The sequence below is a fragment of the Phocoena sinus genome, chromosome 13 (assembly GCF_008692025.1).
Source record: "Phocoena sinus isolate mPhoSin1 chromosome 13, mPhoSin1.pri, whole genome shotgun sequence".
Taxonomy (NCBI): Eukaryota; Metazoa; Chordata; class Mammalia; order Artiodactyla; family Phocoenidae; genus Phocoena; species Phocoena sinus.
In genome coordinates this window covers 27,322,797-27,347,532 of record NC_045775.1, presented here as the reverse complement: position 1 = coordinate 27,347,532, position 24,736 = coordinate 27,322,797, and positions in this window count along the sequence as shown.

Below are 24,736 nucleotides of genomic sequence, written 5' to 3'. Positions count from 1 at the left end.
TTTGCTTATCTTACTGTCTTTGGGGTCTCCTTTTCACAGGCTGCAGGTTCGTAGTTCCTGTTGTTTTTGGTGTCTGCCCCCAGTGGCTAAGGTTGGTTCAGTGGGTTGTGCAGGCTTCCTGGTGGAGCGGAGTAGTGCCTGTGTTCTGGTGGATGAGGCTGGATCTTGTCTTTCTGGTGGGCAGGTCCACGTCTGGTGGTGTGTTTTGGGGTGTCTGTGGCCTTATTATGATTTTAGGCAGCCTCTCTGCTAATGGGTGGGGTTGTGTTCCTGTCTTGTTAGTTGTTTGGCATAGGGTGTCCAGCACTGGAGCTTGCTGGTCATTAAGTGGAGCTGGGTCTTGGCATTGAGGTGGAGATCTCTGGGAGATTTTCACCATTTGATATTACATGGAGCTGGGAGGTATCTTGTGGCCCAATGTCTTGAACTTGGCTCTCTCACCTCAGAGGCACAGCCCTGACGCCTGGCTGGAGCACCAAGAGCCTGTCATCCACACGGCTCAGAATAAAAGGGAGGAAAAGAAAGAAAGAAAGAAGATAAAATAAAATAAAGTTGTTAAAATAAAAAAGAATTTTAAAAAAATTTAAGTAATAAAAAGAAAGAACCAAACCAAAAAGCAAATCCACCAGTGATAACAAGCGCTAAAAACTATACTAAAAAAAAAAAAAAGGACAGACAGAACCCTATGAAAAATGGTAAAAGCAAAGCTATACAGAAAAAATCACACACAGAAGCATACACATACACACTCACAGAAAAAGGGCAAAAAGTATCTATATTGTTGCCCCCGAAGTCCACCTCCTCAATTTGGGATGATTCTTTGTCTTTTCAGGTATTCCACAGATGCAGGGTACATCAAGTTCATTGTGGAGCTTTAATCCGCTGCTCCTGAGGCTGCTGGGAGAGATATCTCTTTCTCTTCTTTGTTCGCACAGCTCCCGGGGCTCAGCTTTGGATTTGGCCCTGCCTCTGCGTGTAGGTCGCCGGAGGGCGTCTGTTGTTCACTCAGACAGGATGGTGTTAAAGGAGTAGCTGATTCGGGGTCTCTGGCTCACTCAGGCCGGGGGGAGGGAGGGGCACGGAGTGCAGGGCGAGCCTGCGGCGGCAGAGGCCGGCGTGACGTTGCAACAGCCTGAGGGTGCCGTGTGTTCTCCCAGGAAAGTTGTCCCTGGATCACGGGACCCTGGCAGTGGCGGGCTGCACAGCCTCCCCAGAAGGGGGGTGTGGATAGTGACCTGTGCTCGCACACAGGCTTCTTGGTGGCGGCAGCAGCAGCCTTAACGTCTCACGCCCGTCTCTGGGGTCTGCTGTGTTAGCCGCGGCTCGCGCCCGTCTCTGGAGCTTCTTTAAGTGGCGCTCTGAATCCCCTGTCCTCGCGCACCAGGAAACAGAGAGGCAAGAAAAAGTCTCTTGTCTCTTCGTCAGCTCCAGACTTTTCCCCGGACTCCCTCCCAGCTAGCCGTGGCGCACTAACCCCTTCAGGCTGTGATCACGCAGCCAAACCCAGTCCTCCCCCTGCGCTCCGAGAGAAGACCGAACCTCAGCTCCCAGCCCCCGCCTGCCCCAGTGGGTGAGCAAACAAGCCTCTCGGGTTGGTGAGTGCTGGTCGGCACCGAGCCTCTGTGCGGGAATCTCTCCGCTTTGCCCTCCGCACCCCTGTTAATGTGCTCTCCTCTGTGGCTCCGAAGCTCCCCCCGCCCCGCCACCCCCGTCTCCGCCCGCGAAGGGGCTTCCTAGTTTGTGGAAACCTTTCCTCCTTCACAGCTCCCTCCCACTGGTGCAGGTCCCGTCGCTATTCTTGTCTCTGTTTTTTCTTTTTTCTTTTGCCCTACCCATGTACGTGAGGAGTTTCTTGTCTTTTGGGAGGTCTGAGGTCGTCTGCCAGTGTTCAGTACGTGTTCTGTAGGAGCTGTTCCACATGTAGATGTATTTCTGATGTATTTGTGGGGAGGAAGGTGATCTCCACGTCTTACTCTTCCGCCATCTTGAAGCTCCTCCGATCCTGGCATTTTTGAGCACAGGCACTGCATGGCTGACACACATTTACAGAAAGTCATGATTTTTACCACCCACACACCAGCAGAGCAGAGGAAAGCACACAGCATTCACTGAGTCTGTCTTTGCTTTCACTTACAGTATCTCAGTAATCTTCCAATTAGTCCAATAATCGACACATCTTTGCAGAGGGTCATATGGCAGACATGTGTTCTATACTAGGGATGCTGTCATGAACAGTAAGACATGCCCCCCTTGATTGTGTTCTGAGTTTTTCCCAGTTATTAGGTATGGGTTGGGGAACTAGTCAAACTTAAATGTTTAACTCTTTAAACCCTCCCTTTCCACTATACTACCTTTCTTCCACCTTTCTTCTGCATTTCTACTCACTCTGGGTTACACAGAAAAGGCCTATACCCCTAAATAAGGATTAGAATGAAAGACAGAAATTAGAAATAATATTTTTTAGAGTAATTCTTGTTTGTCCTTTAATGGTCTTGTGAGAAAGTAGAATGACTAAAAGGAGCCCCTTGTCGGTCACCATGGTGCAAGGAGCAATGGGTCAGGAGTTTTCCAAGATGGCCATAGAGAATCTGTGAGATGGGACAGAAGGCATGCCTCCTCTCAGCAGTAAGGGGCCTGGCACTGCTGAACCATGAAGAGAGATCCGTAACCTGTTTCTCTAAGTCTGCTGCACACTCCATAAGCCCAAAAGATGATCTAATGTTAAATTAGAAAATGACAAAATTCTCCTTGCATTCCTCTTTTTTCCTTTGTTCACAAAGTGGCCATGGAAGGAGTAATTCAGCAATGAGTTTGCCACAAAGTGTTGTACCAGGTCAGTCCACCCTTTGATAAAAATTACTATAATGTGACACAATCACAGTCCAAGTGAATGAAACTAGAAGACTGCTGAGTATAATTTGCTGAACAACTGCTTCAGAAAATCAAGGTGCTTCTTCATGAGGACAAAATCACTAGTGATCTTCCAATCTGACTAACTACATGAGGCTTACTCCTGTGAAAAGTACATTGTGAAGGTTCACGGAGGACGAGCCTCCATCCCTACCCTGGTTATGAAGTCAGGATCCTCATCCTGATTCCCATTTCCTTCCTTCAACTCACTTCATCCTCATAACTAGCCATGTGTGAGGATTACTTTTCATGCTAAATGCTAATAGACAATCAATGCAGCATATAAGAATACGTTCCCTTACTACTTGCATGTTCTTGCGCTTATTATATAACATTAAAAGTGTGTTAAATGTTTACTACTTTGCCAATCACAATTTTTATCTTTGTTATAAAATCCTTAAAGAAAAGCACTGCCTGCTGAGAAAGATATTTCTTATTTTCAAGGCAAATAGGCTTCCCTCAATGGCAAGATGGCACAATGGATATTATTCTCTCACTTATCAAATTAGGCCTTTTCCTTTGGAGAGAAACCATCTACCAGAAGTAGTATCCTCTAATACTCCTCAGCTTGAAGTAAATGTCCTCTCAACTGTGAGTTTTCTTTGCACAGAGAAAGTGACAGGGCCGAATAGATAGGGCAAAGCAGGGATTACTTAAAAAGGTATAAGAATAGCTTCCTTGGCCCAAAAATGCTTTATCATGGAAAGCAACCATTTTACTTAAGCATGGTCCCATTTCAAAATGCAGGCCAGCTGAAAGGCTTGGGCCACAAGGAGTCTCTGTGACAGCACTGTGCCCACAAAAAGGAGAAGGACCTTCTCCAAGGTGCTGAATTCAAGCAGTAGAAGAAAAACCTCACCCCATAGTTCCTCTTGAGACATAGTCTATTCTTATGTTGACTGACTGACAAGTCGAAAAGAGGGTTTTCTGCTTCTGGATTGGTGTTTGGACTGAACACAAAGCAAGCTAGAGAAATTCCTAAAGAACTCCGCCACCAGAACTTCCACAAGCAATCAGACCAGCTGCCTTATCCCTTCCTGAATCCAGGAAAAGTAGCACGTGATGCTTTAGCCACAGACCACCAAGTATCTGATTGTTCTCGACTGGTTCAGAGCCCGTCTACAAAGGATCTATTGGTATGTCCTTAAGAACAGTCTGAACTAAGGCTGTACTTTATAGCCCCTTCCAATTATAAAATAAAATAAACTATCTACCCCATAAATGACTGAGTTAAAAATTGCATCAGAATGTCTTAAAAGTTACTTTACTACAAGGCCCATTAGATGAAATAAAGATTCATGCCTGGATTGTCCTTTAATAAAGCTTCATTATTTCTTCATATTTATGAGAACCACAGTTAAAGTGAGAACTTACAGCTCTGGAGTTTTAACAAACTACTGCTCAATTCCTGAGGAAAATGATGACCTCAGAGTCCTTTCCACAGTCTCAGAGTGAATTATGAATTGTCTGACCTACACTAGTATAGACTTCAACTGAAAAAATAAAATTAAAAGGCAGGAGAACTTGGGAATAAATCAGCCATCCTCTGAGGACACAGGACAGAGATGAATACTCGCTGACTTCCTTGAGTTCCAGTGTGACAACTAGGACAAGGAAGCTAAAAAGAACAGAGGCTATAGGAGGTAATAAAAATGTCAGCTCTGAATTTTAGGCTGTCACACTGCAAAGCAAAACTGAGATCTGAGAGTGATCTGGTGTGATTTCTGTCATCCCAAAGCTTCTGAGTTGCCAGACAAGCCCTAAAGAGCAGTTGGTTTTAACCAGTGGTGTGTATCAGAGTCACCTTTGGATCTCTTTTAAAAAGCTATTTCCTGACCCTGTATCACTGAAGGGTCAGTGGGTCTGAAGTGGAACGGGGGTAATTTTTCAGAGCACCTTAGGGGACTTGGAGGCACTCCACTGATTAAGAACCACTGTTATAGAGGCTGATTTCCAGGAGAACATTGCTTCTCAAACTTTAATGTGCTTGTAAATCATCCCACTACCACCCCCAAATCCCAGGATCTTATTAAAATAAAGATTGTTTCAGTGGGTCTGGGATGGAGCTGAGTTTCTACATTTATCACAAGCTTCCTGGTGATGTCCACGTTGCTGGTGTGGGGACCCCACTCTCTGTTGCCAGTCAACAGGTTTTATATCCCAACTTCAGGTGAATGTCCATGGGGTGGATGTGGGCAGCCTCGTGCTTGTTCCTGTGCAGTTTGTACATCAGCCACTGCAAAATCACTTATTAAAATTAAAATTCCAGGGCCTCTCCCCCAAACACACCTAATCAGAGCCAGTTAAACAAGCTCCCTGGGTAATGCTTTTACACACATTAAAATTTGAGAACCACTAAAAGTTAGAGAATGGATAATTAAAAAAATTACAAGCCCCATAATCATTCAATAATGAATTATATCTTTAAACTCATTATTAATTTAACACATTTTGAGCCTTCTCTATTTTCTAGTTAAAATTGTGAGAGGTAGGAGTTTGAAAACAATATAGTCACTTTGATACATAACTTTAAAGATATATATATGTATGTCTGTATATATATATATATATATATATATATATATATATATATATATGACAAACAAAATCTCAAATATATCATTAGGCTTGCTTACCTCTACATTGGCTATGCTATCACCCATGAAACTGTCCACAGAATTGTTATACTTTGGCGTCACTTAATAAGCTACTCTAGTCTATTTTCCCAACTGTTTTTCCTTTACCAACACCCACTAACTCACACAGTTTCTTTGTCTTACCTGCATATACCATGTATTCTCTATCCCTGCCAGAGAAAAATCACCTTTAATTTCATCCAGCAAATACTGTTCTTTGGCTGATATTCTGGACTCCAAATCCCTGAATGTTATTTCTGACACTGGAATATAAATTCACAAAATGAAAGAACCAAAATGCTTTTCTTCTCCAAAGTAGTAATCAAAAGTAAATGCCATTTTCCTGCCTATGGAACAATAGAGAAAATCTACATCTGAAAAAATTTGAGTAGTTACAGAATTTTAAATCAAGGTTGTACCCAGGCATTACAAAATGGCAACCTACAAATTATGGTTTAATTGGATAATTCAGGCCTTAAAATATTTTCTTCCCCCACGTACGAGCTGGAATTTTCAGTCATATTTACATGAAATTTTATTGTTCTACATGTATTAAATTACATGTATAACTGCATATAATACATTCTGCAAAATTTTCTGTATATCTTTAGGTACTTTTCATGTAATTGACTATTACAGATATGAAAAATATCTTCTAGCAGTTAATTCTTCACAATTTAATTTGGAAAATGTTTGATGAGACTATATCATGCTCACTCATTTGTTCTTACTTCCTTTTGACAATCACACTTCCTGTGTTCATATGTCTTATTAATAATAACGGCAGAGATTACTGTGATGAATGGGCAAGGGTCAGAAAGGAATGAACCCACTCTACCAGGAAGAGGGGCATTATTACTGTTTGAGTTTCCTATGGCTGTTGCAATAAATTACCATAAACTTGGTAGCTTAAAACAAAACAAACATTATCTTACATTTTTGAAGGTAAGGAGTCCTAAATGGATCTTACAAGCTAAAAATCAAAGGGTTGACCATGCTGTATTTCTTCCAGAATAAGTTAAATTTGAAAATAAATAAATAAAACACACACCACAAATCTTAGTCTTAAAACGGGGAACCTCCAGATACAGGGGGAGGTCTGGATGGTGTAGTCCTAACTGAATCATTCACAGTTTCTTTGGGAAATATTTTATGGGGGACTGTTACCAGCCCCCCAATGCAATTCTTAGAAAGTGCTGCTCATCCTTCAATATTCTGATTCAAGCATGGAAATCTTCTCTCTTAAGATCCCTTAGCACAGCTGGGTCAAACCTAGAACAGTAAAGTTCATTTTATTAAATGTTTAGGGATTTTAAAATATTAAAAACATTAAATGTTTATATAATTTGGCTTAGGTGATCTGGTTTGCTCTCTTAAGTTCATATCAGAAATTTGATCTCTGCCCCCTCCTAGATCCTGGTGAATATGAAGTAGGCAGAGTCATTGTGGCTATCACTCAAGGGCTCACATCTGGACATGTACTCTTCTCAAAGTATAGACCCCAGACAATAAGGCTCTGCTGCCAACCTCCCTGTCAAAAGTCCTCCTTCAAGTTCCATGCCTAAAGCTGTGCCTTCACAAGATGAGAGACACCTGGAATTATCATTCTCAGCTTCCCTACCTTCTGGCTACAGTAATCCCTTTACCACTACCATGCACATATTAATACGTAAGCCTCTCACCTCCAGCAAGGTCTTAGTCTTACAAACTGACATCAAGATCAAGGACTTAGTCTTAATCAGGTTTGGCCAGGACTGGTTAATCAAGATTTCAGTACAAAATAAATGATACAATTTTAGAGCAGCCTCTATAGAGAATGAGCACCTATTCAGTTTTGTTCTTCAGATTCCTTCTTCTCCTGTTTCCTTAGAGAAGATAGAAAAGTTCTCAAAAATCAAAACTGCTAAAGTGAAACTCCTGCTTCTCTCACCAACCACCTGCGTAATCAATGGAGATGGAGGCACAATTAGAATTTGTGAGCGCCTTATGTTCAAAAGCACAAATTTCCCTAGGGAAGTGGATCTCTACTTGACTGTATATTGGAATCACCTAGGGAGCTTAAAAAAATATCCTACTCTCTAAGGTTCTGATATAATTGGTCTGGTTGCTTCTCAAATCATTCTAATCTTCAGCCAAGGCTGAGAGCTACTAACCAAAAGCAGAATTGCTCTAACTTTGCATAATGCCAATTTAGACTGAATAATGATTTGTTGTGAAGGGTCATTCCTATGTATTGTAGGATGTTTAGCAGCATCCCTTCCCTCTACCCAGTAGATGCCAGTAGATTCACTCTACTCCAAGTACTGACAATCAAAGATGTCTCCAGACATTTCCAAATTTCCTCTGAGGGGTAAAACTGCTTCTAGTTGAGAACTACTGACCTAGAGTGAAGAAGGCTACTGCTCAATGTGGTTCAAACTCTTCAGTCTTGATTCTTCTGAGTCAAGAAGCAGGCAGTAAGCATATGGTAGGGAGTAAGAACACTGCCCTGATGTCAAAATGTCCAGGTTAGAATCTAAGTTCTCCAACCTACCAGTTGTGTGATCTGAGGCAAATTTCTTAACCTCTCTGAGCCAGTTATGAAATAGAGCTTATAAGTGCATATAACTTGTAAGATTATTGAGGGATGAGCTAACACCAGTAAAGCCCTTAAAGAATACCTGCCTATCAAATTAAGTGTTCACTGAATGTTAGCTTCTATTGTTGCTGTTAATTGTCTCTACTATGTTTCACATCCATTAAGAAAACACCCAATGAAAACACTCTAGGTTTTATCAGTAATTTGGACAGTGTGAGGCAAGTTAGAATCCTGGAAGGTGACTTAATATCAAGCCTGCTTTGTCTGATAGCCTAGATGGTGGGAGTTTTGACCAGCTGATTGCATGGCTAATCAATAAAAAAGACAGACTAGTCCCTATATGACTATCAGTTCTTTGAATCTAAAGGAGAAGCAATGACTCTCCTACCCTACTTTGCACAGATGTGTACACGTGCACACACACACACACATATACAGTCTCTAACATATCATTTCTTTCTTTGACTATGACTTATGAACATCAACTCATTCATACATTCAGAAACAATTTATTGAACACATCCGAGATTCACCAGGGCAGAGTAGTCAAATATCTATTGAATCACACATGATAATTGCTATTATTTATCATATACATATAAACTTTCATTTTCCCAGAGACTTTTGAGTTTTTAAATCTAAAATATGCCTATGCTCACATTCTAAACAATGAATAACTTTAATACATAAGTTGTTTGACTATAATAAATCCTATCCTTTAAAATTATAATCCTGATTGAGATTTAAATTGAACACGGGAAAACTCCTGTGTTTCTTCTCTACACATAACACACACGCTTAACTTCTGGCTACCAGATGTGTATTCTGGTATTTCCACATGAAGCAACTTTCTGGTTCTCTGGACACCAGCTGAGTGTCCTACAATTTAACTCAATTCTGACATTATCTACCTGGAGATAGCGTCAGATCCCACAAGTTAAGGGCTCAATCCCACAAAACTGCTCCCCCAACTCCAGATACCAATCACAACTCCAGATTATTATTGTACCTGTGCTTCTGACTCACTGGCTATAAACTGTGGTTTCCCACCACCCCGTCCTTGAATTCAATCATTTGCTAGAATGACTCACAGATCTCAGGAAAGCAATTTAATTACTAGATTAGTGGTTTATTATAAACGAATATGACTCAGGAGCAGCCAGATGGAAGTGGTTCACAGGGCAAGGTATGGGGAAATGTGCACATAGTTTCTGTGCTCTCTCCTGGCATGTTACCAAGCCCCCAGCACCAATACATGTTCACCAGCCTGGAAGCTATTCAAATCCTGTTCTTTTGGTTATTATGGAGGCTTCATTACATAGGCATGATTTATTAAATCAGTGGCCACTGGTGATTGATTCAACCTCAACAACTGCAACGGTAATTATCCAGGAGAAACAATATTCAGGGAAAACATAAAACACTGAACAACAATTGCATATAAGTAGTAAGGATGAAGATCATAGTTTAAAAATTCTAGAAGTCTTATCTTAATCTGGAAGAAGGTCGAAATATCGGTTAACTTTAGAATTTCATAAACATGCATGTTAAAATAGCTAGAGTAATAACTTAAAGAATAAAATGGAGCATATACTTCCAAACAGAGGGAGAAAACTAGTGGGAAAACAACAACAAGAAACCTCAATTAATGAAACAATGATGAGAAAGGAGAAGTGAAAAAAAGAAATAGAATGTATCATACATAAAGTCTCAATCAAATCAAAGGGAATTCATTATCAAAAATCTATTTTAAAACTAAAATCAAAGGAGACTTTTAGAAATGATACTTCTTTGGGGAAAGAATAAAAAGAAAAAAATTACACAGAAAGAAAAAACTGTAGAAATTCACAATTATACATGACTGGGGTTTACATACAAAAACACAGGTTTAAGACTACAAATTACTAAAAACCAAGAAAGAAACATTTCTCTTAGAATTTCTGAATGTTTCCAGAAAATTTTTTGCCTGAGTTAATACATATGATTGCTATAATTTTTTACTTCACCTTGAAAATACATATTTCATTCCCCTATTCAAGAGCTTGATATTTGGCCATAGAGATAGCCCAAAGACCACAATTTCTATAAAGAATGTAATTCTGAAAAAAATCTGACCCACTCTAAGATCAAAAATAGCAGAGGTCTCTTTGATTCTGTTTTAATCCAAATAGCTCTTCAAGGTAAGAGTGCATAATTTGACCTAAAGAATGTTTTTCAGCCCCCTTTACTCCCAATCAGACACTTGAACAATATTTCAAAAACAAAAAGAATCTCTGATCTGGAATTTTTTTTCTATTTCTCCATGGACAAGAAATATGATGAAAGTTTTAAAACCTGGCTATTTCTGTACACTCTGGGTTAAAAACAGAGATTATCTTTTCCAAATTAGAAGGAAAGAGATTCACTATTGCTTCTTAAAAAGAGAAACAAAGTCATTTCCCAGCCTGCATTAATATCTATTGTACTGTTTGAAATTTACAACTAACAATGCATGTGCCATATCAATGACTTTCAAAGTTGTGTGTTTATAAAAATTTTACATGATCTCTCTTCATCATACAGCTAGTTTTCTGATGCCCACTTCCAGAAACTCTGATGAGGGGAAAGGGACAGAGAAAGAGAGTTGCACACTTAAAGACACCCTAAGTGATGTGATGCCCACCATCTAAAGTGCTGATCAGCAGTAGCATCAGTATCACTTGGAGCTTGTTAGAAATGCAGAATCTCAGGCTCCACCCCAGACATTCTGAGTCAGAATCTAGATTTTATCAAGATTCTCATATGATTCATATGCATATTGAAGATTGAAAAGCAATGTGTTAAGCACAGGAGTCCCTGTTGTAATTCAGATATGAACTAGAAAGAATTTCTAAGGTCTGATGACTTTGAAAAGTTAATTTCTTGGTAGAATAAATATTCTTAAACTGAAACCTGTACATTTTAGGACAGAATTTAAGTTGTTTTGTTTATAAATGACATGGAAAAACTGCGCTGGCTGTAGTTAAATTGTGAATTAGGGGCTTGAAATAGCAATAGGCTTGGCTATAAGTAATGGAGACTTGCAAAACAGAGGATTAAACAAGACAGAAGTTTACTTCTCTCTCAAGTAAAAGCAGTCCACATATGGGCAGACCAGAGTTGTTATTTCAGCTTCACACTGCTATCAAGGACCCTGGCTCTTATCTTTCTAAATGGTTCCTACCTCTCCAGTGATGAGGTCCAAGTTCCAGCCAGTAGGCAAAGGAAAGGGAGCAAAGACAAAGGGGCATCCCCTCCCTTTCAAAGTGTGTTTATGGAAAATTCACACAACACATTACTTCCAGCTCAGTGGCCAGATCTTAGACATATGCCTATAATCTATGGACAAGGAATTCCGGGAAATATAAGCTTCTGGCTGGACACACTACCATCCTCAACATAGCAGAGTTCTATTAATTAAGGAGGAAGGAGAGGATGGATGTTGGGGTAGACAACTGGCAGTCTCTGCCACAGACCCGCTTTAGAGTCCAAGCATGTCTAGAGGCAGCCCCAATTCAAAACCTGTGAGGTGCATCATGGTAAAAAGCAAGAAAGTGTGTAATGGATTTACCCTCGTAAGGGCCCCTGAGTGACTCAGCTCCAAGGGCACCTTCTGCATTGTGGCACTTTCTGGAAATATAGAGCATAGTTTGCATGCTTTGCAGTGCTCCTACCCAGCTACCCACTTATTAGCCCATCTGTGCAAAATCCATCTTTGATATGGCCTGACATTTTGCTTTTTTTCCCCATTTTTGTAGCAAGTGTTTAAAATTCCCTAATTAGTAATCCAAGCATCCTATTTTTAAAATATTAATAGCTGTGGAGTGGTTATGGGCCATCAGTCATTCACTGGTGTGAATTGGTTTAATTATATCAGTTTTCTAATGGCTGACAAAGATCAGCTTCTTCGTGAAAAGGAGACTATAGTTTATGGCCAGGGAGGTCACCAAATCACTCTAGAGGCCCAAACTTTTGTTCTACTTCTCAGTTGAAATGGTTCAAAGGCATAGCCTTGAAGTTATTACAGGCCAGAAGGAAAAGGGCTTGAGGGTGCTGGAGTGGAGTGCAGAGAGAAAGGTAGATAGAAAATTAAAACTTAACTATTTCCAAAATCTGCCTGAAATTGTCAGGGTATCAGGAATTGGTAAGAAAAAAAAAATCCCCTTCTCTCTTCAGCACCATATAACTCTTAGTCACCAGGGCAAACAGCACAGTGTTCTCAGGCTAGTATTATAAGCATGTAGTGTGGGTCGACTGGGGGTTCAGCATATTTTTACCGATAGCTCAAAGATGAGCTAGCGTGTATTGTGTTTGATAGAAAATGCATAGAGTTCCAGGCAATTGAAGGGGAAATAAAATTTTGCCTCATAGTGTGTGCCTAAATTAGGAATTACCAAATCCAGGACTTCCAAAACAATATGTTATTGTTGTTGTCATTGTTGAAGAACTCTCTTACATACACAATCATGTGTAGGAGAACAATATAAAACACAAAAAGAGGAAAGCGGTGCTGGCTGAATCAGAACCTAGGAATCTCCACCTCCAGCTCTCTCTGGAGCCCCCAGACACAAGGCAGACCTTGAGAACCACCATTCTGGACCAAGAAGGAACAGTGTCTCAAAATAACACAAGAGCTCAGATTCCTTTAGTAAGAAACGTAAGTACTGCCCTTACTACTGCAATGCCTGTACAGTATAATGTATGTGGATCAAAGGCATGGTTGCTGCTGCTTTTGGTATTTATTTAAGAATGAACTACTAATGTACAGACTGTATAGAATTTTACATTTTCAAAGAATTTTTGCATATATGAATCTTGTATAATACACCAATTTTATGAGGAAGACAGCACAGGTACTATTGTGATCATCTTATTTATTAAAAAAAATGAAGTTCACATAGTTTATTTGACTTTAAAAAGTGACATTGCCAGAAAGTGATGGAGGTAGAACAAGAATTCAGATCTTCTCAACTCTGGCTCCTCTTTATAATCACCAGGGAAACTAATAAAACAGAAATATCAAGGACTTGGGGAGAATGGCAGTGGGATAATTGATTATTAAATCAATTCACCCCCGCCCCAACCAAATCTGAAAGAACAAATCTAAACACCCACAAGTAACAGCTACAACAAAACTAGGAGTATACAGGAACCCAAAAATATGAGTAAGAAAGTGAGGAAAACCAGCAATGGCAAATATACACACATTATCCACATGTGTGGGGGAGAAAGAGAAAGAAGGCAAAGCAGCTTCTAATGGCTCTGACAACCAGAGAGCCCCAAAATGCCAAAACACTCACTAAAAAGTGTGATGCCAATCTGGAAGCAGCTGCAGAAACTAGGGGGCTTTTCCTCGTATCATATGAATGTGCGGGTGGGGACCACTGTAAGATTAGATGTGGCATGAGCTATATGAGCCCTGAATTCCCAAAATGAATAAAAGGAAGCTCCCATGCAAGATAAAAGCCCACCTTGAGGAGAATACTAATTGAGCAGGACAGCTACAACAGAACAAAGGAAAAAGAAAATCCAGATGAAAGTGGAGGAAGGGTACAAATGAGTCAGGTCTCAGGAACTACTTACTATGCTGCTTCTTTTTTAAAAAAATCATTTTATGAAATCAACAGAAAGGGTAGTTCTAAAGGTCTGACTCTAGAAAAGCTATTCTGTATTACCCTTCCTGTCTAAATATAGGGAAACATTCTCTAAACATAAGCAAAAGAGAAAGTGTTAAGTACCATACAAAGTTACTATTAAAAAAAATAAGGAGCAGAATACAATAAGACTGTCTAGAAATATATATCCGCAAAACTCTACCTTGATATTTTAGAGAAAAAAGTGAAAATGTTTTTAAGAAAGTGATAGAAGCTATGAAAGAACAGCATAAAAGAGAATTAGAAACACATAGAAATGAGGTTATTGGAAAGTGGAAGCTATGAAAGGATAGGGGACAAAACTCAGGAATGAACATGAATAGAAGTAAATATCATTTTAGAAATGAAGACTAAAATTGAAAACATTCAAAAGCAAATGAACACAATTGACAATGTCTTAAGAGAAACAGAAAGTGGAAAGGAGGAAAGTTTTAAAATTAAAAAAAATACAGAAAAAGATTCAAAATATTCTTGAGGAAGAGACAGCTGTAGAAGGTAAACAAAGAAGATTTGACATACTGCTATAGGAGTCCCTGGAGAAAACCAAAGCAAAGAAAATAAATAAATAAATAAGTACTAAAATCTACCGATCACTTCCCTGAAGTTAAAAAATGGATAAATAAAAATGCTTGAAATTTCATATTGAAAAGGTGTGCCACATATATGGGAAAGTCATCACAGGACAGCCATGATGTATTCTAGTAAAATAATTGTACTTTAAAGAAAAAAAGAGTCCTATAGGTATCAAGTGTGCCCCAGTCCCCAAAGTCATCTGTAAGAAAAAGAAAATCAGGTTGTCATCAGACATTTTGAGTTTACGTCAGGAGAAAGTGAAGCAACACATGTAAAATACTTATGGAAAAGAAAATGTGAACCACTGTGTATCATCTAGACAAACATAACTTCAAGTAAGAAGGGCACAACTATTACTAACCTGTCAAAACAAACAAGAAAACAACAGCTAAAACAACCCTCACAAAAACAGAGAATACCACCTTTTCTACTAAAGAAATCTTTGGACAACCAAAATGACTAGAGAAACACTGATGTAATATCTGGCAGTGGATAGATATTAAATATACATTCATCTCTAGAACTAAGATAAAGTGATAGCTACAATGGGAAAAGTATCATATGTGATGTTTCAATTTCTATAATAAAATGGGGGAACAAAAACGGACATATATGAAAAGGAGCATGAGCTTATTGATTGCCTTTTGATACTATTTGGGAGTGAAGTTATAGTATTTCAAATACATGCTGGAGGAAAGGAGGAAGGAAGAAGTTACTAGTAAAGTTCAAGATTTCTATTAGTAAGGAACAGATAGAAAATAGAGAGAGAAAATAAGAAGGAATGAACTAATGACAGATGCTACAACAGATGCATCTCAAAATAATAATACTGAGGGAAGGAAGCCAGAAATAAAAGAGTATAGAATGTATGATTCAAGTAATATAAAATTCTAGAAAATTCAACTAATGTATAATAATAGGAAGCCTGGAGACAGATGGAGTTGGGGGAAAAGGAGGGGCAGCAGATAGAGATTACATAGTTCACAAAGGAGCATGAGGAAAGTCTTGGGGTGACAGATGGGTTCATTCTCTTGCTTGTGCTGACAAGTTCACAAGGTAAGCATATATCAAAACTTATGGAATTGTAAACTCTAAATTGTATAGTTTTTATGTTAATTATACCTTAATAAAGCTAAATTTAAAAGATGAGAGAATGGGCTATACTTAGAAGCAGTAAGTTGTGAGTAATTTAACACCAAAAAAAATGGCATTTATTTTGCTCCTGAGCCAAATATTTGGGCAGCTCTCGATGAAATTAACTTATCTGTACTCCAATCCATGTCACCTGGGGAAATGAAACAATTTGAAGGCTCACCGACAAGTCTGGTGGTTAATGCTGTCTGTCAGGTGAGACCATACCTCTGAGGCTGTTGGCCAGAAAGCCTACAGGTGACTTCTCCCTGGAACCTGGTTCCAAGGGTGAGCATCCATGAGAAAGCTCAGCAGAAGCTGCATCACCTTTTATGACCTAACTTCTAGAAGTCATGTAGTGTCATTTCTGTCCCATTCTATTCATTGAGTTGTACACAAAGGCCTGCCCAGTTTCAGTGGAAGGAAAATAGACTCTACCTCCTGATGGGAAGTGACAGGTTTCTAGAAGCCCACATGGCACAGCACTGGAAACATTTTTGTGGCTATTTTTGGAAAATTCAGTGTGCCATATGGGATAAATAAATGAGTACTGATATTAATGTAATTAGGAACTGAGATTTTTGGCATGAAACAAAGAAGATTCAGATGTAAATTAATTATTAAAGAAAAAACATCATATTTCTAAATTTTAAAATATATAAACATTTCCCAGCTCTATCTATTGGAAAGACCTAGAAAATGAGCAATTCACAAATGATGAGCATTCTTAGAATCCAGATTTGTGTCTCTAAATAGATTTCTCCATAAAAGGAACTAGGACTCCTTTGAGAAATGGCTGTTTCCAGGAGTGTTCAATATGAGCCCTCAGCGGTACCTTAAACTTACACAGTGCTGTATGTCAATTATATCTCAATAAAACTTGAAGGAACAAAAAAAAAGATGAGCTTCCATATCAGAAAGAAAGAATGCTACCAGAGACTACTAGAATAGTGTCCAAGAGTCTCAGATTTTAAAATAAAGAGGCTACTCTGGCCATTGTTAAGACAATGTAAGAATAAATAAGGAAAATAATTTAAAGTAATAAAATACATCAAATATTTTTAAATTCAGGCATTTATAATAAAACTATAAAAAAACACCTTATCTGAATAACTTAGGGAACCACTTCATTATTTGAAAACTAGTAAATAAAAGAGAACAAATCAAGCATTTCTTCCTTCTTTACTGTACAAACTATATCTCAGGGCAAACAAATAATTGATGATGGAAAGCTTCTCATTATAGGAACATTCCAGCTAGTAAGTAAAGAATAAATAACTGAACTCAAATATAACCATTTGTAAACCTTAATTTAAAAAAAAGTGAGTCTAAGCATTGATCATCAAAGGCTGTTAATACCACAAAAAGAGAAACAACCAGAAATGTTTTGCCTAATGATGGAAGTAACCAACCACATCTATGAAATAATCTTTCCAAAGTGATCCAATCTAAATTATATCGTTTATAATTCTAAATACCAATTTTTTTTTTTTTTTTTTTTTTTTTTATGCGTTACGCGGGCCTCTCACTGTTGTGGCCTCTCCCGTTGCGGAGGACAGGCTCCGGACGCGCAGGCTCAGCGGCCATGGCTCACGGGCCCAGCCGCTCCGCGGCATGTGGGATCCTCCCAGACCGGGGCACGAACCCGTGTCCCCTGCATCGGCAGGCGGACTCTCAACCACTGCGCCACCAGGGAAGCCCCTAAATACCAATTTACAGGAAATACAGGGAACGAAGGAATGTGTTAAATGAAGTCACAGAAATTCAGTCACTTGTAACCATTTGGAAAACTCCACAATACAAATGAGCCAGTCCCTTTTTGAAATTGCAAGAAAGAAAAACAGATGGAGGTAATCTATAGATTGAAAGAGACATGAGACACATTAACCAATCTCAATGAATTTCCCTTATTTGAATCCTGATTTGAGCCAACCAACTATAAGAAGTATGAGACAATTAGGGAAGTGTAAACATTGGCAGGATATTTAACTATGTCAAGAAATTAAGCTTTTTGTGTTCTGATGATAAAATAATTGGTATTTTAGTGAGTCCTCTTCTTTTAGTCACACCTATATACATACTAGAATATGTACAAATGAAATTATATGATGTCTAGAACTCATGTCCAAATAATCCAAGAGAAGGAGGCAGTGAAAGAGGGGTTGACTGGAGTGAAGATGAAACAGGTTTAGCAATGATTTAGTAGAAGCTGGGTGCATTACCCTGTGGGTTCATTATATAATTTTCCTACTTTTTATATATGTTAAAGGTGTTCCATAATAAAAGTTTAAAATAAATAGATAGCAAAGTAAATAACTATAACCTTATGCCACCTACAGACATCCTGATTTAATTGTTCTGTTAATACCTAGGTTGCGGGGTTTTTTGTTTTTAAGTTCCTGGGGAATTTTAATGAGCAGTCATGAATAAGAACCACCTCACTGAGCCACACACATACATACACACATACCTCATCATGACATGGGAGAAAACCATACAGCCTGTCACCTAGATGACCAGTGGATTTCCGAAGACACAAATCTTTATAGAAAACTAGTAGAGAATGGCGGGGGGACCTTGAAGATGGCGGAAGAGTAAGACGCGGAGATCGCCTTCCTCCCCACGGATACACCAGAAATACATCCACACGTGGAACAACTCCTACAGAACTCCTACTGAAGGCTGGCAGAAGACCTCAGACCTCCCAAAAGGCAAGAAACTCCCCACGTAACTGGGTAGGGCAAAAGAAAAAACAGAGACAAAAGAATAAGGACGGCACCTGCACCAGTGGGAGGGAGCTGTGAAGGAGGAAAAGTTTCCACACACTAGGAAGCCCCTCCGCGGGCGGAGACTGCGGGAGGCGGAGGGGGGAGTTTCGGGACCGCGGAGTAGTGCACAGCGACGGGTGCGGAGGGCAAAGCGGGGAGATTCCTGCACAGACGATCGGTGCCGACCAGCACTCACCAACCCGAGAGGCTTGTCTGCTCACCCGCCAGGGCGGGCGGGGCTGCGAGCTGAGGCTCGGGTTTTGGTTTTGGACGGAGCTCAGGGAGAGGACTGGGGTTGGCGGCTTGAACATAGCCTGAAGGGGTTAGTGCACCACGACTAGCCAGGAGGGAGTTCGGGGAAAAGCCTGCACCGGCCGAAGAGGCAAGAGACTTTTTCTTCCCTCTTTGTTTCCTGGTGCGCGAGGAGAGGGGTTTAAGAGCGCTGCTTAAAGGAACTCCAGAGACGGGCGCGAGCCGCGGCTAAAACCGCGGACCCGAGAGCCGGGCGGGAGACGCTAAGGCTGCTGCTGCCGCCACCGAGGGGCCTGTGTGCGAGCACAGGTCACTCTCCACACCCCTCTTCCGCGGAGCCTGTGCAGCCCGCCACTGCCAGGTTCCCGGGATCCAGGGACAACTTCCCCGGGACAACGCACGGCGGGCCTCAGGCTGGTGCAACGTCACGCCGGCCTCTGCCACAACGTCACGCTGTCTCTGCCGCCGCAGGCCCGCCCCGCACGCAGTGCCCCTCCTTCCCCCATCCCCCAACCCCCGGCCTGAGTGAGCCGGAGGCCCCGAATCAGCGGCTCCTTTAACCCCGTCCTGTCTGAGCGAAAAAACAGACGCCCTCCAGCGACCTACACGCAGAGGCAGGGCCAAATCCAAAGCTGAGCTCCTGTGAGCTGTGAGAACAAAGAAGAGAAAGGGAAATCTCTCCCAGCAGCCACAGAAGCAGCGGATTAAAGCTCCACAATCAACTTGATATACCCTGCATCTGTGGAATACCTGAATAGACAAGGAATGATCCCAAATTGAAGAGGTGGAATTTAGGAGCGAGATCTATGATTTTTTTCCCTTTTCCTCTTTTTGTGAATGTGTACGTGTATGCTTCTGTGTGAGATCCTGTCTGTATACTCTTGCTTCCACCATTTGTCCTAGGGCTCTATCCGTCCATGACTTTTTTTTAAAAATTCTTTTTTTTAATAATTAAGTTTAATTGTAATAACTTTATTATACTTTACCTTCGTTCTTTCTTTCTTTCCTTCCTTCCTTCCCTCCTTTAGACAACGAATCACCCCAAATTGAGGAGGTGGTCTCAGGGAGCAGGATTTATGATTTTTCCCCCTTTACCTCTTTTTGTGAAGGTGTATGTGTATGCTTCTGTGTAAGATTTTCTCTGTATAGCTTTGCTTCCAACATTTGTCCTAAGGTTCTATCCGTCCCTTTTTTTTTTTTCTAAATATTTTTTAATTCAATAACTATATTATACTTTATTTTATTTTTACTGTATCATCTTTCTTTCTGTCTTTTTTCCTTCTTTCCCTCCTTCCTTCCTTCCTCCCTCCCTCCCTCCCTCCTTTCTTTCCTTCTTTGCTTCTTTCTTCCTTCCTTCCTTTCCTCCTTTCCTTCTTTCTTTACTCATACTTCTACTAATTCTCCCTACTTTTTCTCCCTTTTATTCTGAGCTGTGTGGATGAAAGGCTCTTGGTGCTCCAGCCAGGAGTCAGGGCTCTGCCTCTGAGGTAGGAGAGCCAACTTCAGGACACTGGTCAACAAGAGACCTCCCAGCTCCACATAATATTAAACGGTGGAAATATCCCAGAGACCTCCATCTTAACACCAGCACCCAGCTTCACTCAACGACCAGCAAGCCACAGTGCTGGACAACCTATGCCAAACAACTAGCAAAACAGGAACACAACCCCACCCATTAGCAGAGAGGCTGCCTAAAATCATAATAAGGCCACAGACACCCCAAAACACACCACCAGACGTGAACCTGCCCACTAGAGAGACAAGATCCAGCCTCATCCAGCACAACACAGACACTAGTCCCCTCCACCAGGAAGCCTACACAACCCACTGGAACAACCTTAGCCACTGGAGACAGACATCAAAAACAACGGGAACTACGAAAGTGCAGCCTGACAAAAGGAGACCCCAAACACAGTAAGATAAGCAAAATGAGAAGACAGAAAAACACACAGCAGATGAAGGAGCAAGATAAAAACCCACCAGACCTAACAAATGAAGAGGAAATAGGCAATCTACCTGAAAAAGAATTCAGAATAATGATAGTAAGGATGATCCGAAATCTTAGAAGTAGAATGGACAAAATGCAAGAAACAGTTAACAAGGACCTACAAGAACTAAAGATGAAACAAGCAACGATGAACAATGCAATAAATGAAATTAAAATCACTCTAGATAGGATCAATAGCAGAATAACTGAGGCAGAAGAACGGATAAGTGACCTGGAAGATAAAGTAGTGGAAATAACTACTGCAGAGCAGAATAAAGAAAAAAGAATGAAAAGAACTGAGGACAGTCTCAGAGAGCTCTGGGACAACATGAAACGCACCAACATTCGAATTATAGGGGTTCCAGAAGAAGAAGAAAGAAAGAAAGGGACTGAGAAAATATTTGAAGAGATTATAGTTGAAAACTTCCCTAATATGGGAAAGGAAATAGTTAATCAAGTCCAGGAAGCACAGAGGGTCCCATACAGGATAAATACAAGGAGAAACACGCCAAGACACATATTAATCAAACTGTCAAAAATTAAATACAAAGAAAGCATATTAAAAGCAGCAAGGGAAAAACAACAAATAACACACAAGGGAATCCCCATAAGGTTAACAGCTGATCTCTCAGCAGAAACCCTACAAGCCAGAAGGGAGTGGCAGGACATACTGAAAGTGATGAAGGAGAATAGCCTGCAACCAAGACTACTCTACCCAGCAAGGATCTCATTCACATTTGATGGAGAAATTAAAACCTTTACAGACAAGCAAAAGCTGAGAGAGTTCAGCACCACCAAACCAGCTTTACAACAAATGCTAAAGGAACTTCTCTAGACACGAAACACAAGAGAAGGAAATGACCTATAGTAGCGAACCCAAAACAATATATAAAATGGAAATAGGAACATACATATCGATAATTACCTTAAATGTAAATGGACTAAATGCTCTCACCAAAAGACACAGATTGGCTGAATGGATACAAAAACAAGACCCTTATATATGCTGTCTACAAGAGAACCACTTCAGAACTAGAGACACATACAGACTGAAAGTAAGGGGATGGAAAAAGATATTCCATGCAAATGGAAACCAAAAGAAAGCTGGAGTAGCAATTCTCATATCAGACAAAATAGACTTTAAAATAAGGACTATTAAAAGGGACAAAGAAGGACACTACATAATGATCAAGGGATCGATCCAAGAAGAAGATATAACAATTGTAAATATTTATGCACCCAACATAGGAGCACCTCAATACATAAGGCAAATACTAACAACCATAAAAGGGGAGATCAACAGTAACACATTCATAGTAGGGGACTTTAACACCCCACTTTCACCCATGGACAGATCATCCAAAATGAAAATAAATAAGGAAACACAAGCTTTAAATGATACATTAAACAAGATGGACTTAATTGATATTTATAGGACACTCCATCCAAAAACAACAGAATACACATTTTTCTCAAGTGCTCATGGAACATTCTCCAGGATAGATCATATCTTGGGTCACAAATCAAGCCTTGGTAAATTTAAGAAAACTGAAATTGTATCAAGTATCTTTTCCGACCACAACGCCATGAGACTAGATATCAATTACAGGAAAAGATCTTTAAAAAATACAAACACATGGAGGCTAAACAATACACTACTTAATAATGAAGTGATCACTGAAGAAATCAAAGAGGAAATAAAAAAATACCTAGAAACAAATGACAATGGAGACACAACGACCCAAAACCTATGGGATGCAGCAAAAGCAGTTCTAAGGGGGAAGTTTATAGCAATACAAGCCCACCTTAAGAAGCAGGAAACATCTCGAATAAACAACCTAACCTTGCACCTCAAGCAATTAGAGAAAGAAGAACAAAAAAACCCCAAAGCTAGCAGAAGGAAAGAAATCATAAAAATCAGATCAGAAATAAATGAAAAAGAAATGAAGGAAACAATAGCAAAGATCAATAAAACTAAAAGCTGGTTCTTTGAGAAGATAAACAAAATAGATAAACCACTAGCCAGACTCATCAAGAAAAAAAGGGAGAAGACTCAAATCAATAGAATTAGAAATGAAAAAGGAGAAGTAACAACTGACACTGCAGAAATAAAAAAAATCATGAGAGATTACTACAAGCAACTCTATGCCAATAAAATGGACAATCTGGAAGAAATGGACAAATTCTTGGAAATGCACAACCTGCCAAGACTGAATCAGGAAGAAATAGAAAATATGAACAGACCAATCACAAGCACTGAAATTGAAACTGTGATTAAAAACCTTCCAACAAACAAAAGCCCAGGACCAGATGGCTTCACAGGTGAATTCTATCAAACGTTTAGAGAAGAGCTAACACCTATCCTTCTCAAACTCTTCCAAAATATAGCAGAGGGAGGAACACTCCCAAATTCCTTCTACGAAGCCACCATCACCTTGATACCAAAACCAGACAAGGATGTCACAAAGAAAGAAAACTACAGGCCAATATCACTGATGAACATAGATGCAAAAATCCTCAACAAAATACTAGCAAACAGAATCCAACAGCACATTAAAAGGATCATACACCATGATCAAGTGGGGTTTATTCCAGGAATGCAAGGATTCTTCAATATACGCAAATCTATCAATGTGATAAACCATATTAACAAATTGAAGGAGAAAAACCATATGATCATCTCAATAGATGCAGAGAAAGCTTTCGACAAAATTCAACACCCATTTATGATAAAAACCCTCCAGAAAGTAGGCATAGAGGGAACTTTCCTAAACATAATAAAAGCCATATATGACAAGCCCACAGCAAACATCATCCTCAATGGTGAAAAACTGAAAGCATTTCCACTAAGATCAGGAACAAGACAAGGTTGCCCACTCTCAGCAATCTTATTCAACATAGTTTTGGAAGTTTTAGCTACAGCAATCAGAGAAGAAAAGGAAATAAAAGGAATCCAAATCGGAAAAGAAGAAGTAAAGCTGTCACTGTTTGCAGATGACATGATACTATACATAGAGAATCCTAAAGATGCTACCAGAAAACTACTAGAGCTAATCAATGAATTTGGTAAAGTAGCAGGATACAAAATTAATGCACAGAAATCTCTTGCATTCCTATATACTAATGATGAAAAATCTGAAAGTGAAATCAAGAAAACACTCCCATTTACCATTGCAACAAAAAGAATAAAATATCTAGGAATAAACCTACCTAAGGATACGAAAGACCTGTATGCAGAAAATTATAAGACACTGATGAAAGAAATTAAAGATGATACAAATAGATGGAGAGATATACCATGTTCTTGGATGGGAAGAATCAACATTGTGAAAATGACTCTACTACCCAAAGCAATCTACAGATTCAATGCAATCCCTATCAAACTACCACTGGCATTTTTCACAGAACTAGAACAAAAAATTTCGCAATTTGTATGGAAACACAAAAGACCCCGAATAGCCAAAGCAATCTTGAGAACGAAAAAAGGAGCTGGAGGAATAAGGCTCCCTGACTTCAGACTATATTACAAAGCAACAGTAATCAAGACAGTATGGTACTGGCACAAAAACAGAAAGATAGATCAGTGGAACAGGATAGAAAGCCCAGAGATAAACCCACGCACATATGGACACCTTATCTTTGATAAAGGAGGCAGGAATGTACAGTGGAGAAAGGACAGCCTCTTCAATAAATGGTGCTGGGAAAACTGGACAGGTACATGTAAAAGTATGAGATTAGATCACTCCCTAACACCATACACAAAAATAAGCTCAAAATGGATTAAAGACCTAAATGTAAGGCCAGAAACTATCAAACTCTTAGAAGAAAACATAGGAAGAACACTCTATGACATAAATCACAGCAAGATCCTTTCTGACGCACCTCCTAGAGTAATGGAAATAAAAACAAAAATAAACAAATGGGACCTAATGAAACTTCAAAGCTTTTGCACAGCAAAGGAAACCATAACCAAGACCAAAAGACAACCCTCAGAATGGGAGAAAACATTTGCAAATGAAGCAACTGACAAAGGATTAATCTCCAAAATTTACAAGCAGCTCATGCAGCTCAATAACAAAAAAACAAACAACCCCATCCAAAAATGGGCAGAAGACCTAAATAGACATTTCTTCAAAGAAGATATACAGAATGCCAACAAACACATGAAAGAATGCTCAACATCATTAATCATTAGAGAAATGCAAATCAAAACTACAATGAGATATCAT